The sequence below is a fragment of the Podarcis filfolensis genome, assembly GCF_964270895.1.
Source record: "Podarcis filfolensis genome assembly, chromosome: 6".
Taxonomy (NCBI): domain Eukaryota; kingdom Metazoa; phylum Chordata; class Lepidosauria; order Squamata; family Lacertidae; genus Podarcis; species Podarcis filfolensis.
The window spans coordinates 89,095,307-89,113,213 of record NC_139609.1 but is presented as its reverse complement, the minus strand read 5'-3'; positions in this window follow the sequence as shown (position 1 = coordinate 89,113,213).

Sequence of the window (17,907 nt, the reverse complement as noted above, 5' to 3'; positions counted from 1 at the left end):
CGTCCCTGATGTCATATTAGTCTGTTGCAAATTTATTGTAAGCTGAATAAGCCTTCACAATATAGTACAAACCATATTAACAGTGGTTAGCAAACTTTTTCAGCAGGTGGCCAGTCCACTGTCCCTCAGACCTTGTGGGGGGCCAGACTATATTTTTTGGGGGGAGGAGAACAAATTCTTATGCCCCACAAATAACCCAGAGATGCATTTTAAATAAAAAGGCACATTCTACACATGTAAAAGCACACTGATACCCAGAACATCTGCGGGCCAGATTTAGAAGGCGATTGGGTTGGATCCGGCTCCTGGGCCCAAGTTTGCCTACCCATACATATAAAGATGTACATTATGTTAAAGAAAGGCAGATTAGGCCTAAAAACAAAAGAGAGGTGGGGAAAGGAGGGGAAAGAAAAAATGTAAGCCTCTTGGGGCAGGGACCTGTTCCCTTGTGTACACTGTGTGTACACTGATAGTACTAAGCATGGATGAGTTAATGAAGCATATATATATAATAATATAATAATATAATATAATATATATTTATATATTATATATTTATATATTTATTTATATATATTTATATTTATATTTATTTATTCTTATATCTCAGCTTTCCTCCGTTTTGGAGCTCAGGGCAACAATTAAACAATGATTCAAAACAAAGCATCGTCTAAAGCACAAAGTTGTAACAGCAACAATTCAGCCACAAATAATGCCAATAAAAGCGCCCCACAAAATAGTTTATCGCTTTATGCCAAACACCTGGTCAGCATTTTTCTGTAAAAACAGCCTCCTTGGCCTCCTTCACTCCATCTCCCACAGCCTTGATACATTTATAATTATAATTATTATTCTGCAGGTTGGATAACCTGGTCACCATCCCAACCTCTGCTGTGTCTCTGTCCACAATGTCCTTTCTAAATTTAGCCAGCAAACTAAGTTTAGCCACTAACCCCGGGAATGGTGACCCTTCGTGAGATCTTCTCTAATGACATATCAAAGGTCTGCAGTCCCAGAGAGTTGAAAGGAGAAGATGGATTCTAAACCAGACTCTCGAGTGATTTAACACTAACAGCTTGTATTTCACCCTTCTGCAGCTCTCAAGTTTCCTGTCTCCCAAGTTTCCTGTAAGGACAGAGTTTGCATCTGAGTCAAACTGATAACAATGCCTCAGCACTGCAACACGCAGCCGTGGGTGCAGCCTGGCTCGCTGGGTTTGCAAACTGAGCATCAACTGTCATGCAATATATTGAGAGACGTAAAAATAATAGTGGAGAGAGTTGGAGAAAGCCCTGGAACAGATTTAAAGGGTGTGCAGAGAGAGGAGGGGAGAGGGACGTTACATTCTGCAGCTCAAGATAACTCTCCTTGTTTCCCATCACCAAAGTTTCTCCTTGTGACGTTTAGGGAGATCTATACCATATATTAAAAAGGGACGCGGGTGGCGCTGTGGGTTAAACCACAGAGCCTAGGACTTGCCGATCAGAAGGCTGGCGGTTCAAATCCCCGCAACGGGGTTGCTCGGTCCCTGCTCCTGCCAACCAAGCAGTTCGAAAGCACGTCAAAGAGGAAGTAGATAAATAGGTACCACTCTGGCGGGAAGGTAAATGGTGTTTCCATGCACTACTCTGGTTCGCCAGAAATGGCTTAGTCATGTTGGCCACATGACCCGGAAGCTGTACGCCGGCTCCCTCGGCCAATAAAGTGAGATGAGCGCTGCAACCCCAAAGTCGGTCCCGACTGGACCTAATGGTCAGGGATCCCTTTACCTTATACCATATATTTCAAGCAAATTCAGTGCACATTTAAAGCATTCTCTCCACCAAATAATCCTGGAAACTGTAGTTTCCTTCCCACGGAGCTACAATTCCTTGACAAACTACGATTCCCATGATTCTTTGGGGGAAGTCATGTGCTGTATATACTGTATGCCTTGAATGTGCTTTAAATGTAGGGAGTGGATCTCAGTGCACACAACAAAAGGCCAGAGGGATGTTGCCATATCCAACATGCATACTAAAGATAAAAGGTAAAGGTAAAGGACCTATGGATGGTTAAGTCCAGTCAAAGGCGACTATGGTGTGCGGCGCTCATCTCGCTTCAGGCTGAGGGAGCTGGTGTTTGTTTGCAGACAGCCTTCTGGGTCGTGTGGCCAGCATTACTAAATTGCTTCTGGTGCAATGGGACACCGTGACGAGTACAGGAGCACACGGAAACGCTGTTTACATTATTCTTATTATTCTTATTATTCTTATTATTAATTTATTGAATTTATATACCGCCCTATACCCGGAGGTCTCAGGGCGGTTTACCTTCCCACAGCAGCAGTACCTATTTGTAGCTTAGGGCCCTTGTATCTACAAGACCGCCTCTCCTGGTATGCCCCGCAGAGGACCTTAAGGTCCATGAATAACCATAGTTTAGAGGTCCCGGGCCCTGAGGAAGTCAAACTATCCTCCACCAGGGCCAGGGCCTTTTCAGTGATGGCTCCGACCTGGTGGAATGCTCTGTCCCATGAGACTAGGGCCCTGCAGGATTTAACCTCCTTCCGTCGTGTCTGTAAGACAGAGCTATTCTGCCTGGCCTTTAATTTGAATTCAGCCTGATCTTTTATTTCCCTTTTCTTCCCTCCCCCTCCCCTTTTATGAAGATCACCCGCTCTGAAACCCCACAGCTAATTCTCCCCTGGCCTCCTCACTGGCCCAAGTAGGACTAATTCAGCCAGCTAGCCCTGGTGATTATCTAATGCTTATTAGATGGATTTCCCCTAAACTGATTTATGAACTTTGAATTTTATTGTTATTCATGTTTTTATACTGTATTTTATGCTGCTTTTACAATTAAGTGTTTTAAATTTGTTGTTAGCTGCCCTGAGCCTGGTTTTTGAACTGGGAAGGGAGGGGTATAAATAAAAATTTATTCTTATTCTTATTCTTATTCTTATTCTTTACTTGTGCTGTAATGCTTTTGAACTGCTAGGTTGGCAAGAGCTGGGACAGAGCAATGGAAGCTCGCCCCATCGCATGGACTTGATCGGCAAGCCCAAGAGGAGCTGCAAGCCCTTGCTCCTGAGGCTTGCAAGGCAGTAATCTTAAATTCTGTGATGGTATTTATTTCCCTTCCCCATCCTGAGTTTGCCCTGGCCTCATCTCTGTACAGCATCACCTCTGTACAGCATGTCTGCAGTGCGCAGATTGGTGGTTAATCTTCAAGACTGATGACCGGCACGGCCCCTAATTTAGTCTTTCTTCCACAGTCGAAGGAAAGGGTTTAGAAAGACATCGATTGTCCTTCTTTTCATTTGTGTAGGTTATGAAGTCAGGCCATACCACACGGACATCTATATTAGCTGATGCTACTACTCCCTTCACTGAGTAGATCTTGTCAATTTTTCATCAATTGCTACTTGCCATAATTCCAGATGATATCAGTGAGCCAGGGTTAAGCAGCCAGCCACCTGCCAATTTTTCATTATGTTTTTTTAAAAATGATTTTTTTTAAAACCACACACAAAAAATAGATTTATAGATCTGCAGCAGCAGCTTCCTCCGCTGTCTGTAGCAGTGGTTTCATATTAAGGCTTCTATCACATAATGGTTGGCTGTCCAGTCTTAAATCTGAGATAGCAGTCATTGCAGAAGAGCTCATTGTTTCGGATCCGGACTTCAGTTCCGGCCTGAGAGCCCCCAAGGTCGCACTCGCAAGCATTGCACTTAAAACAATGTAAATGATAGCAAAGACCAAGAGATTCGATGATCATGGCTGCTCCTTTGCCCAGAACGTTTCTACTGTATGAGCACACTCACTTTCCACTGACCAACCTGCTGTGTTGCTGAGTTCCAGACTGGGAAGCAGAAGTTGGTGACTGAAGTCCGGATCCGAAACAATGAACGCTTCTGCAATGACTGCAATCTCAGATTTAAGACTGGACAGCCAACCATTATGTGATAGAAGCCTTAATATGAAACCACTGCTACAAACAGAGGAGGAAGCTGCTGCTGTAGATCTATAAATATATTTTGTGTGTGTGGTTTAAAAAAAATATTTTTGACTGTTTAGCTCATGTAGAAAATTCATGGTAATTTTTCATTATGAGCTGTCAAGCAGCCAGTATCACAAACCTCTGCCATACCACCCACCCACAACCGGCCCACGACCCTTTAACATAGAATCATAGTTGGAAGGGACCTAAGCACCATCTCCCAGGAAAATGCAGTTGTCCCATATGGGAATGGAACCTACGACCTTGGCATTATCAGCGCCACACTCTAACCAACTGAGCTATCCAGGCTGGCCTGTCCTGGGGCATCTTTTCCAGCTGAGCAGCTCTCTTGTCAGTGTATCCCACTGGGACATCAGAGTGTTCTCCTGGAGTATCTTTCACGCCAGTGGCACATCTCAGGGTTTGGATTTGATATCCCGCCTTATCACTACCCGAAGGAGTCTCAAAGCGGCTAACAATCTCCTTCCCCTTCCTTCCCCACAACAAACACTCTGTGAGGTGAGTGGGGCTGAGAGACTTCAAAGAAGTGTGACTAGCCCAAGGTCACCCAGCAGTTGCATGTGAAGGAGCGGGGAAGCGAACCCGGTTCACAGATTACAAGTCCACAGCTCTTAACCACTACACCTGGCATCGCGTGGTTTCCACCTTAAATCCCCTCAGCCAGCAGGTCTCAAGTATAGAATTAGATCCTTAATTATATTCACTCCGATTTACACGAGGGCAAAGTATTAATCCTCAAATTAGGTTATTTTCTCATTTACTCTGGCAAAAATAAATCCCTCCGCCGATACACATCAAATTAAATTTCTTCAGGGCTGTATGGCAAGAGTAACAGCTCTGAGGATTTGGCCCACGGTTTTGAGTGGCAGCAGGAAATTACTCACAATTAAATTTTGATACGCGGAAGGGAGAGATGAGATACTATAGAAAATCATTTGCTTAATTGGTTCAGGAAGTCTCTTAAATATTTTATAAAGACAGTGATTAGGTTCAAGTTGCCAGGGATTCCTAGGGTAATGGATCTCAGGAGAAGGCAACTGACCTTTACATTATGTTTCCTATATGTTCTTTCCTCTCATTATCAGCTACCGAGTAGATAAAATGGGTGAAGTTTCAACTCTCAGAGTTCTAGTTTTACAAGTTGCTCCAAGTTTTGGATTAACTGTGAAGACATAAGCGCCATTCTTGCTAAGGAAGACTTACCATGTTCTAAAAGGGCCCGTTCAGATGTGTGTTTTTCCTCCTTGTAGTAATGTGAGACTCAAACATACCTATCATCGTTTGGGGGAAAGTACTAGGTAAAAAGCAGAGACATCACCTTGCCAACAAAGGTCCGTATAGTTCAAGCTATGGTTTTCCCAGTAGTGATGTATGGAAGTGAAAGCTGGACCATAAAGAAGGCTGATCGCCAAAGAATTGATGCTTTTGAATTATGGTCTGGAGGAGATTCTTGAGAGTCCCATGGACTGCAAGAAGATCAACCCTGTCCATTCTGAAGGAAATCAGCCCTGAGTGCTCATTGGAAGGACAGATCCTGAAGCTGAGGCTCCAATACTTTGGCCACCTCATGAGAAGAGAAGACTCCCTGGAAAAGACCCTGATGTTGGGAAAGATTGATGGCACAAGGAGAAGGGGACGACAGAGGACAAGATGGTTGGACAGTGTTCTCGAAGCTACTAACATGAGACCAAACTGCGGGAGGTAGGGGAAGACAGGAGTGCCTGGCGTGCTCTGGTCCATGGGGTCACAAAGAGTCGGACACGACTAAACAACAACTATGTAAACTAGGAATATCCACGAGCTCTTCCAGGTGACCTGTTTACTGAGCATTCATCTGGATTTGCTTACAGAAAGTTGGGAGGTAATAGGACATTTTTTTGTGCACTGAGCATTCAGGGTGATTTGGCTTTATGGAGGTAATACAACATAGCATCAAGCCGTTGCAATTTCACCCATTCTGTGCATTTCCCCGTCACTCTCCTTGCCACAAAAATCCTCTCTCTTTTTGAAAGCAGTCTTGTTGAGCAAGAAGACAAGGGGCTGTATTTAATGTAGGGCTAAGTTAAAGTCACTTCACCGTATACTTATTATGCTGGTGAATTGTGTGCATAAACAGAATGCTATTGCACAAGAGAGTGCATGAACAGTTTGTGGGCAACATTGTGAACTCAGTTGCATAATAAGTTTCTGCTAATGCAATCGTTGCATTGGATTTCTCTGTTGCACAACATTAAAACTCTCCCATCCGCTAGTGTCCTTGCACTAGCAACAGAAAATGTTGGATATAGCCCAAGAGGACCACTTCCACTTTAATTGTGCCACCTCAATTTGCCAGTATGTTATTGAATTCCCACATGCAAAATAGCAACAATCTGCAAGTGGACCACGTTCACTGTTGCATATGATTGTAGCAATTCCATGATTGCGGAATAATTGTTTGGCGTTACCATAATTGTGGGTGGTTGTTGCAATCCTATGTTCTAGTCTACAGAAGTACTTCCCCTTTCATACCATATTTCATCCATATGAATATGGATGTGCCCCAGCCCTGTACCATCCCAAGGAGAGTGATGCACATCTGAAATGACCCCAATATATTGTGTGTTCTTGCCAGTCAAACCCATGTTTGAATATAGAGGGACCTGTGATGTGGAAGCAATATTGCCTGTCCTATTTCTTCGGTGGATGCAGAACCAGGCTCCTAGGATAATTTCATCCGCTCTCGAGCCTGACAAATTACAAGCCACTTGAGTCCTTTTTACTGGAACACTGGAGTTTGAATTTCAAATCAAAAGGGTTTAGAATAATGCCACTAAGATTTGTTTTATGTTATTGCCATATGGGTTTTTTTTAAGAGCAGGTTCAGTAAATCATAGGGACAAATTAGAGCTGGCTTCCCACCCCAGTGATACCAGTCAAACCAGTTCATGGCAACTTTACAAGTAGCATGCTGTTCCAGAAGATAAGAACTGTTTGGCTGGGTCAGATCGAGGAGGATCCATTGAGTCTAATACTCCCATTTCCAATAACTGCAAGCCAGCTACCCCTAGCAAGCTTACAAGCTGTCCTTTACAGCCTTGGAGAGAGTTCTGCAGGGCTTGAAGGGGGCTCAGCTGGAGCTATCCAGTGCCACTTGGCAATGGATATCAGATTCCCCCCCAAAAAACCCATAATGCCAGGAACTTAGTAGGACCTGTGTGTGGCTGCCCCATGTGTTGAACTGCAGGTAGCAGATTTCTCAGTGAAGAACCCTCTTGATTGACTCCACTCCAGGATTTTTCTGGCAGAAAGGTGTATAAAGGACTTTCTCTTTCAGCTAAGCCTTAGTGTTCCTGCATTCTTGGTCCTGTTTCATCCTTCTGACCTGCTTATTGGTGCTGATCACTGACTTGTCTCATGGCTCATCTCAGACTGATGTCAAGGTTCTGCCCTGCCATAGAGAAGCTCCCCAGGACACAGGAAGCCCAATACAGGCATTGATCAGACAGGTCAGAATAGCTTGGTTGGTTAAAGTGTGGTGCTGATAACACCAAGGTTGCTGGTTTGATCCCTGTGTGGACAGCTGCATAGTCCTGCATTGCAGTGAGTTGGACTGGATGGTCTTCAGGGTGCCTTCCAATTCTACAATTCTATGATCCTTATGTAGGTTGCAGCATTCAACAAAGTCCCCTCAAGCCTAGGCTTACTCTACCCACTCAGATTGGCAATTGAATTTCCTTGGGGAGGGCAGGAAGGAGTATAAAGAGAGCTTCCTGTTCCAGTTGAGCAACAATGTTGTCCTGGGTTCTAGCACACCGCTGTGTCCTTGACTTGCCTTTGGGTTGTGCTGTGACTTCTGGTTCTGATTTCCTGGTGTGCAATTCCTGGTTCTTGGTTCCTTGCTCATCTCAGGCATGTGCTTCAGTCCTTTCTGTAGGAATTCAAAGACACAGATACTTGGACCAAAGCCTAGCGTTCCAGCAAGGCTGTGTGTCGTGTCCTGTTTTTATGCCAGGTCCCACGGGGCAAGGTAGGTCAGGGGTTTCAGGACCACAGATAGCTCCAAGCGAGCAACTTGCTCCAAACAAAATCTGAAAGCAAACTGAGCCTTTTGAAGCCTCTGCCCCCAGACCACCTCTCCCAGGCTCTGCCCCCACATGGAGAACTTTGATCCTTAAAGAGCAAACCTTCTGACCTGGAGATGGGTACTTCTCTGACATCCCATGGCCTCGTGTCTGGTTTTCTCCCTGTGCTGCTGGATCAGTGAGGTGTTGCAGGAGGTCCTGGCTTCCTCCAGCTCAGAGGAAGTCACCCATCAGGCTCCTGGCTCTGGCTTCACAGGCTATGGTTCTGTGGGAGATGGTTCTGTGAGTTCTTGCCTGTCAGTGTTGAGTTCAATGGTCTTCTGATCTCTAGCTGTAGCCTGAAAACCCTGCAGCTGCTCCAGCTGCTTAGTTGGTATCCATGCAGCTTCAGGTTCTGACTTGGACTGCTTTCTGGGGAGGACTCTCCCTCCCTCCCTCCCACCCCCTTCCTTCCTTTCTCCAATTCCCCTAGCAGTACTTGCCGTTATGCCCAGTGTAAGCCACAGCACAATCTAAGTCAACATTTCCTTTTTCTTTCACAATGTCTCTCTTCAAAAATGAATGACACTATTCATCTCCTCAGGCCAATCTGGTGCAGAGCTCCCATACTAAAATCCTCCACGTCCCCTCACTGGTGCTTAAGAGCCATCCACACCACTTTCATAGAAAGCTCACAGCCTGCCAGCGCTTCAGAATCTCTTTGTGTGAATGAAGAGTGACTCAGTCAAAATGCACTTTCACTGCCCTGTTTGTGTGCTCTTCCCTTTGGGCAATTCTTCCCGGGTCCCTGTGGACCAAAGCCAAAAAGTGCTTGTCCAGCGTACCAGCAGTGATGACTGCACTGCCTACTCCTTCTTGGCACCATTCCCACCCACCTCCAACAAAGCCAGGATGGGTTAGAAGCGTTGCCTTCACTCTGACGGCTTCATGGTGATTTCACCAAGCCAGTGCAAAGTGAGGGCTTGGGGTATTACTTATTTATTTATTAAATTTGTATACCTCCCTTCAGGGAAGTTCACAGCATGAAATTACAAGATGAAAACACAAAATACATAATAAAAACAAAACAAAGCAATAACCCTCGCTCCTTGCAACTTCCCTTCCCACAAACGCATTTAAAAGGATATAGGGTGTTAGAGAGTATTGCCCCAACTTGGGTTTAGCTTCATGATGACACCACATAGTCAAGTCAGAGTGAAGTGAATGCTTGAATGTCATGCTGTGTAGAAGTCCGAAATTAGTTCCAAGAAAGAAATAATGGAATCGAGCAATGGATCATTGCGGTTGTCATCACTGTACTAGGATCACAAATGGGTGTTTTTATAGGGAGTGATGGAATATAAGCAGAGACTGTGAAACCTATGCACACACACACACACCAAAGAGCACCACCAAACTGTATAATATTTCATTACTGAATATTTGGCTCAGCCCTGCTGTTCCATTTGTTGGGTATCTCACTAGTTATCCCTCGAAGCACAAGCCCACTTTTCCCAAAGCAGTAATAACCACAAGAGTCAAGAACTGGCATTAACCTTTCTTTGAGGTTTTGTGTGTGTTGTGTGTTTGAAAAGTGGCAGAACAAATTCTGCTCACGCTTTTCATTTTCCCCACTCATCCGCTTGCCCTGAGCAGATTTCTTCAAGGCTGCCTCCAAAATGGTGAGCCAAACATCCACAGGCATGCTACTCGGCCTGGAAAAGACTTTGCTCCAAACAAGTTCCATCTAAGCCAGGTCAAATTATTGGTCGGGAAGGAATCGTGGGGAGAAGCACTTGGGGGTGGAGTGGCAAGAGGATAACAGCAAGCAGGGATATTGAAATACACAGGGGAGGCATATTTCTCCCATCCCTTTCTGACTTGAGATGTCATAAGAAGAAAAATCTGTCTGTCTGTCCATCCATCTACCCATCCATCAATTTATATGTTTCTAGAGGACAATGGGCATGTTGATACCTTGAAGAAAAGGAGGTAAGCCATACAGGAGGTGCCTGTATCAGAAGAGGGATTGCAGTCAGTTGGAGGAACCTCCTGAGATCTACTCCAGGTGTGAGGAAGCTTTTTTAGCCTGAGGGACACATTCCTTTGTTTGTTTGTTATTTATATCCCACCTTTTCTCCAATGAGTTCAAGGTGGGATATATGGTTCCTTTCCATTTGTGTGGGCTGTGAAACACAAGAGCAGTCAAGTACAACATTACTAGAGTGAACATGTTTACACATGGGGAGGAATGTTTGTCCAGCCAGCAGATAAACTTCCTGTTTACTTCTGGGCTGGGACAGACTTCCTCTGCATGTGACTAGAGGTAGGCGTGGCCTCACCTGTGCAGGTAACGACAAAAGCACAGGGCAGGGCAGCCATCTCTCTCTTTTTGACTACATGCATCAAAGAAGCAACATTTGCTTATCCTAAGATGTTCTCTTGGCCTCCAGCCAAGAGAGGACAAAGGGACTGTCTCCTTATGAGATAGTTTCCAGGTGTATGTTACTTTTCTAAGCTAAGTCTGCCTTCTGGGATCCGATTGTGAACAGAATGTAAGTAAACTCTTTTTATACTTTTGTAGAAGACTGTGTCGTGTCTTATCTTTTATGAGGGAATAAGGAGAAAATACCAGAACAGTTATTATAGAGGCTGTAGCGAGCCTGAGCAAACGCATCCGCTGTAAATTTGAAAAGGGGAATGTTACTCTGCTAAATTGTGAACTTGTTTACACAAGTTGGAAAGGCCATAATCAAACAATATATCCTCTCCTGCATCCTTGAACATTCCCACAATTCTATCATCACAACAACCCTGCAAAGTAGGTTAGGCTAAGGTACTGAGACTGGCTTAAGGTCACCCAGTGAGTTGCAGATATGAGCAGGGATTTGAACCCTGGAATCCCAGGCCCTAGCCCAATACTCATGTTTATACCAGTTTATACCAGTAGGAGAGAGACTGCTAAAGGGCAGCTTTCTTACCCCTCTGGGACATCACAATTACCTCGTAAAATTCCTTTTCTGCACAACTCTCTGAGCTAAAAGAGATTCCCCCCACATCCTTTGCATTTCAGTTCTTCTATTATTTTATTCTAGAAGAGGAAGAGCACATGGACGGAATAATAAGCTACACCCATCTGGCCCTGGGGTTAGCCTGAGGGGGGGAAATATAAGCCTTCAGCCAAACTTTGTTCAGCGAGCTGAAATCATATTAAGCTGTAAGACTCATCTCTGAGCTTGCAGGAAGGAACAAATAAATCTGTGTGTGAGTCACAGGAGTGACCACTAAATCAAGTCATGCTTAGAAGGGGATTATCCGTACAAATGAAACCCCTGTGGGAAAGATGAACTGGAAGGACAGCAGAGGGAACTCAGTACCTGATCAAGTGGAAAAAATAGTCACCCCCAACCTAGTGCCCTCCAGCCAATTTAGACTGCAGTTTCTATCAGCCCCAGCCAGCATGGCTGATGGGAATTCTAGTCTAAAATCTTTGGAGTGCTCAAGGATGGAGAAGGCTCACTAACATAGGGTTCATCCACACTTCGGATTCTCCTGTGCCTTGAAAGCACAGATCCAAGAGACTTTCCACTTGGGTGGGGTATTATTATTATTATTATTTCTTTCCCCACTTTCCCCAGGAAAAAGTGCAGCTGACTGATGTTTGTTCTGATTTGGCAATAAACAAGTAGGTTTCCCCAGGGGAATGTGATGGGAGAAGCTGAAGTGTGGGTGAATGCTTGGTGTGGGCTTGAAGGCTTTCCGTTGCATGTGCAGAACTGCATGGTTGCTTGCACCAAATATGAAAGGGAAGGAGAAATAGATGAGTGGGGGGAAACAAAACTGAAGACAGTGTGATACCAATGAATATTTTTTTTGAAGTGAGTCAGGCTCTCTAGAATCTGAGACAGAGATCTGTTCCAGGTTATTAGCGTCTTTTAACAGGAAACACTGGGGATTGAAGCAGCAGCACAAAGTTATCCCCCAAGCCTTTCTCGGCTCTGGCCAGGGATGTAAGCTTCTAGCTTCACTCAGGTCTCAAGCCTAAGAAAGCCACTTTTTAAATCCTGCAGTGTCCACTGCCTGATTCCAGCTCTTCCAGGTTCCTCGGCTGCCCAACAGCCTCTCCCAGTAGTTATTTAGTCGTAAGTCCATGTCCTCAAGCTTTAGCGGTGTAGCAAAGCCAAGCATGTAGGGCACCTTTTAGGAAATAGGCTTTTAAGAAATAGACTCACACTTCCTTTCAGTGCTGTACCTTAAGCATGACCCTATTCTCCTTTAAGAGATGGAAATTTCTTGCAAATTTATTTACATTCAACATCAAAATGACACAGGGTGGTGGTATAAGGTGCACCATCTCAGTAGAAGGAAATGTGGCTTTTAAAGTGGTAAATACATCGCCTGTAATTCAGCCATTGTTCATGTGAAATTTAATGCTGTATGGTAAAATATTAACGCTTTGGTTACCAAAACCAAAGCGTTCCAAAACCAAGGCGCAATTTCCCATAGAAAGTAATGCAAAACGGATTAATCTGTTCCAGACTTTTAAAAACAACCCCTAAAACAGAAATTTAACATGAATTTTACTGTCTAACGAGACCATTGATCCATAAAATGAAAGCAATAATCAATGTACCGTACTATAAAATAAATGAGACAGTATTGTAGAGGATTAAAAATTTTTTAAAAAAATGCTTACCTGCACTGATGATAGTCATTGTTTAGATGAGGGGGTTTTTTCCATTTCTGTAGTCACACAATCAATCAATCAATCAATCAGTAGCTGAACTGGGTTCCACACAGTCACAAAAACAAATTAACCAAAAAAGCCTCAAAAACAAAAATGCAAAATAAATAGCAAACACAAAAGCACCAAATTTAATCCATACCGGAAGTCCGTTTCACTGTCAAAATGTTCAAAAACCAAGGTGCAGCTTCTGATTGGTGCAGGTGCCCTGGAAACAATAGCCGACAACCACATTGGGCATTCGGCTTCCAAAAAATGTTCAAAAACTGGAACACTTCCGGGTTTTTGGTGTTTGGGAACCAAGGTACCACTGTATTGATTTTTATGGGGGGAAGTGGACAAGTTTAAGAGTGGGCAGCACCTACTGGACTCACATCGCTGCCCGTTTAAGTGTGTTCACTTTCCAGCTGCTCAACCTGCAAAACTTCTGAATTATAAAAATAATGTGCATTATGAAAGGCCCTTGAAGACAGCACTCCAAGTGATGGGAAACTGACCCTGAAAAGCTGATTTCCCATTACTTGGAGAAGCAGAGAGGGGGAAACAGCACATTTGCTCAGTTTGCTGAACCCAGTGTTTTCTGTTGCTGAAGAATTGACAGCGAGTGATATAGTGGCACTAAGAACTGCACAAGAAGTAAGGGAAAGCTAGTACTTTTCCCACAGCAGGGATGCAGAAGAGGGTGGGGGATTATGAGCAGAGAGCTTGTGTGGAGGGACAGGTAGCCATGCCATGCCAATACCTTCTCCCTAGGAATACAAGAAAGTGTTACGGTATACATCTCTGCAATCTAGAAATCAGCTGTGTTTACTTTTGTTTCACGTCCTCCCTCCAGGAAGGCCAGTTGTTGTTGTTGTTGTTGTTTAGTCGTTTAGTCGTGTCCGACTCTTTGTGACCCCATAAGAGCACGCCAGGCACTCCTGTCTTCCACTGCCTCCCGCAGTTTGGTCAAACTCATGCTGGTAGCTTCGAGAACACTGTCCAACCATCTTGTCCTCTGTCGTCCCCTTCTCCTTGTACCATCAATCTTTCCCAACATCAGGGTCTTTTCCAGGGAGTCTTCTCTTCTTATGAGGTGGCCAAAGTATTGGAGCCTCAGCTTCAGGATTTGTCCTTCCAGTGAGCACTCAGGGCTGATTTCCTTAAGAATGGATACGTTTGATCTTCTTGCAGTCCATGGGACTCTCAAGAGTCTCCTCCAGCACCATAATTCAAAAGCATCAATTCTTCGGTGATCAGCCTTCTTTATGGTCCAGCTCTCACTTCCATACATCACTACTGGGGAAACCATAGCTTTAACTATACAGACCTTTGTTGGCAAGGTGATGCATTCAATTCAACAAATGTCTCCTTAAACCATGGTTAGGCAAACTAAGCCCCAGGGGCCGGATCCGGCCCAAACACCTTCTAAATCCGGCCCACAGACGGTCCAGGAACCAGCATGTATTTATATGAGTAGAATATGTGCTTTTATTTAAAATGCATCTCTGGGTTATTTGTGGGGCATAGGAATTGGTTCTTTTTTTCTCTCCAAAATATAGCCCAGCTTCCCACAAGGTCTGAGGGACAGTGGACCGGCCCCCTGCTGAAAAAGTTTGCTGACCCCTGCCTCAAACCAATACATGCCTAATTCTACACCCATGCAACACCACACTTGACCAGTGGCACACAGATTTTTAGAACTGGAAATGCAGCTACTAAACAGATTCCTGGGGGGGGGGGAGATCCTTAAATCCAAAGCATAATTAAATAAAATTCCCTTCCTAGTTTATCAGCACATTGGAGCCTTTGACTTATAAACATGCAACTTTATTCACCAGCAGCAATGGACTTCTCACAAGGTTTGTTGTCTCCTGCACATTTACATAAATCTACTCTCCCCCAGGCATTTTAAATGCCTTATCTCCCTGAACTGCTATAGTGGAAAGGAGACAGTGACACCCACCGTTCAAACAGTAACATGACTGCAGATGTTTTGAGCTTTCCCACTGCTAGTGCAGACTTGAGTTATTGCTTCTTCAGATATTTATTTGGGCTGATGGTTTGCCTGATGCTATGGGCTCAGAGCAGGTTTTAGAGCTTTATTTACCTTTTTCAAATATCACAGTTTCATGTCGCTGAAGGATTCCGACACTATTCAAGAAATGAAAAAGAACATTCATTTTAAAAAACAGCTTGAAAGGAACTGAAGAACACGGGGGTACAGAAGCTAAACAATTCAAAATTGATAGTTTTACAGAGAGAGTAGAATTATTAATAGTTATTAATTTCTAATTAATCTCAAGAAGTTATTAATCTCAAGAAGAGTCGGACACGACTAAACGATGACAACAACATTAATTTATATATCGCTTAATGCCAAAACAGGCTTCAGGTAAGCAGTCTACACGTATAAGAACCAATTACACAAGCATTAAAAAAAGAAAGATAATTAAAATACACAGTTAAACTACGCAACAAAACAAAACAACAAAACAATTAAAATGATAAAATATTCATAATTAAAATATTAAGTAAAACAACACAGTAATTAGAATGTGGCTGCTACAACTTGTAGACTTAACATATAGAATAAGAGAACAAGAAGAACATACGTTTAAAGAAGATTGGAAAACGTTTATTGAATATATGGAAAATAATTGTGTGCAGCTGAAAATGCTGGCAGCATAAAGATAAATTCAACAGTGTGAATAAGTTTTGATGCGTGTAATAATGGAAAACTGATTGGCATAGTTTATATGCAGGGATATAAGCTAAGTAAAATAAACCATGGAAAGAGAAGAATGGAAGTCCTTGATATCTTAAATATGTCAAATGTTTATCTGAAATGGTAAAACAGAATATTTTAATAAAAATCATATTAAAGAATTTAAAAAATGTGGCTGCTAGCCCCAATGATTGTGTTCTGTTTCCACTGTCTGAGGTGATTTGCCTCTGAATTTCAGTTTCTGGGAATCGCAAGTGCAGGGGTTCATGCAGTCCTTAAGGTATCCTGGACCAAAGTTTCTATATTAATACAAGAACTTTTAACCTGGCCTCTAAGCATATGGGCAACCAGAGCACTTGTTTTAGCAGAGCTGTCAGCCGTCTGCCCCCATCAGCAGTCTAGCTACTGAATTCTGCACTAGCTAGAGCTTCCAGATCAAGGGGGAAAGGCAGCCCCACATAGAGCATATTATAGTCTGCATGCAATACGCGAAGTTGCCTTATAGTGAATCAAGCCATTGTGTCAACTAACCCAGTGCTGGCGTCAGCAGTCCAAGGTCTCAGGCAGGGGTCTTAGCCATCACCTGCTCCATGAGAGTCTCTTCAAAGGTGATGCCAGGGAGTTAACCTTTTGTATGTACAGCATGCCCTCAGCTGCTGAGCGGCAACTGCTCTCGTGAACTTGTGCTGGGAATAACTTTGTCTGAAACCCCACAGAGCCACTGACAGTCTGTGTAGACAACAGTGAGCTAGATGGATTGGTGGCCTGATCCATTGCTATAGCTCAGGTGGAGTCAACACACATATAAAAAAACCCCTCTGAAAATGCTTTCTTTTAAAAAAAATTGTTTTGAAAAATATATTGACTTTCCCATAGCTTACCATCGCCATCTAGTGTCAGATTTGTGTATTGCACTTTGCAACACACTTAAAACATTTTATTTGCAGCTGCATAGCTGAGTAGAGCAGGAGACTCTAAATCTCAGAGTCATGGATTCGAGCCCCACACTGGGCAAAAGTTTCCTGCATTGCAGGGGGTTGGACTAGATGACCCTCGTGGTCCCTTCCAGCTATCTACAGTTCTATGAATGTTAATCTACAACCCAGTAGAATACAGCTTTCCGTGTTCCTATGTGTGCCCAGACTTTCCCTGTTGAGAAAAAGAATTTTCAGTTTTTGAAGTGGGGGCTGGGGTGGGGTAGAGAAACAAGGAATCCATCTCTGTCACTTCAAGTAATGTTTTTTATTTTATAATGAATGATTTTAGAGTGTTGTTTGTGCTGTGCTTTTGTACTGTTTTATTGTTGTTAGCCGCCCTGAGCCCGGCTTCAGCTGGGGAGGGCAGGATATAAATAAAAAATATTATTATTATTATTATTATTATTATTATTATTATTATTATTAATTATTATTATTATTTTGGGGGTGAGAAATTCAACAAAGCTGAACAATCCATCACTGTCACCACTATTAGCTTTTTTTTGGGGGGGGGAGAGGAAACCAAGCTGAAAACCCATGACTGTCACTCCTAACTATAGTTGGATCTGAAACTTTTGAATAGCAAATTCTCTTAAATTCTATGTATCATTTATATACACCTGAGGTGGGGGGGTGGGAAGGACACAGGTCATGCGCCTAGCGTCACTGATGTATGCCTTTCAAGTGCCCTGAGCAAAGTAAATGAAGGTTTTCCTCCAAATGATGGAGGAAAAGCTAAAGCTAAAAATTATTGTTGTGGAGGGAATCATAGCATTGTAGATTTGGAAAGCACCGCGAGGTCCAACCCCTTGCAATGCAGGAATCTTTGCCCAGTGTGGGGCTCGAACCCTGAGATTAAGAGTCTCATGCTCTACCCACTGAGCTATGGAGTCTCCGAGTCTAAGATGGGGTTATAGGATCCAGAAGCAGGATCTTAGGTACACAAAGCAAGGCAAGCCATGCCCGTCAGTCACTTAGCACAAAAGAGCTCCAACTGAATCCCAAAGGGGCTGGGCTTGGGCTTCATTCCTTAAAGTTTAAAGGGCCACTGGAGCTCACAAGATTGCATCAGCTGGTATCAGGCGTTGTTGGTTCAGTCATTCTGTTGCTGTGCCTCTTGGTATCTGACCTGGACTAATGACTCACTGTGGTTTATTGCCTTGGCTATCAGCTATTGCAAAAGCGACAGGAAATCATCTGAACCATTGCAACCATAAGCTGCACTTTCCTGTGAACACCTTTTGTTGCTTTAGTTCTCAGGTACCTCTGTGACGATCCTCACCTGGTGCTCTGAAATCAGTGCCATCCTGTCTTGGTCTTATCTCTTGCCTGTTGTTGGCAACCTGTACTTGCGTGCCAAACATAGTTAACAACAAGCACCATGAACAAACGGAACCCTACTTCCCTTGCTGCACCAGAGACCTGAGTAGCTC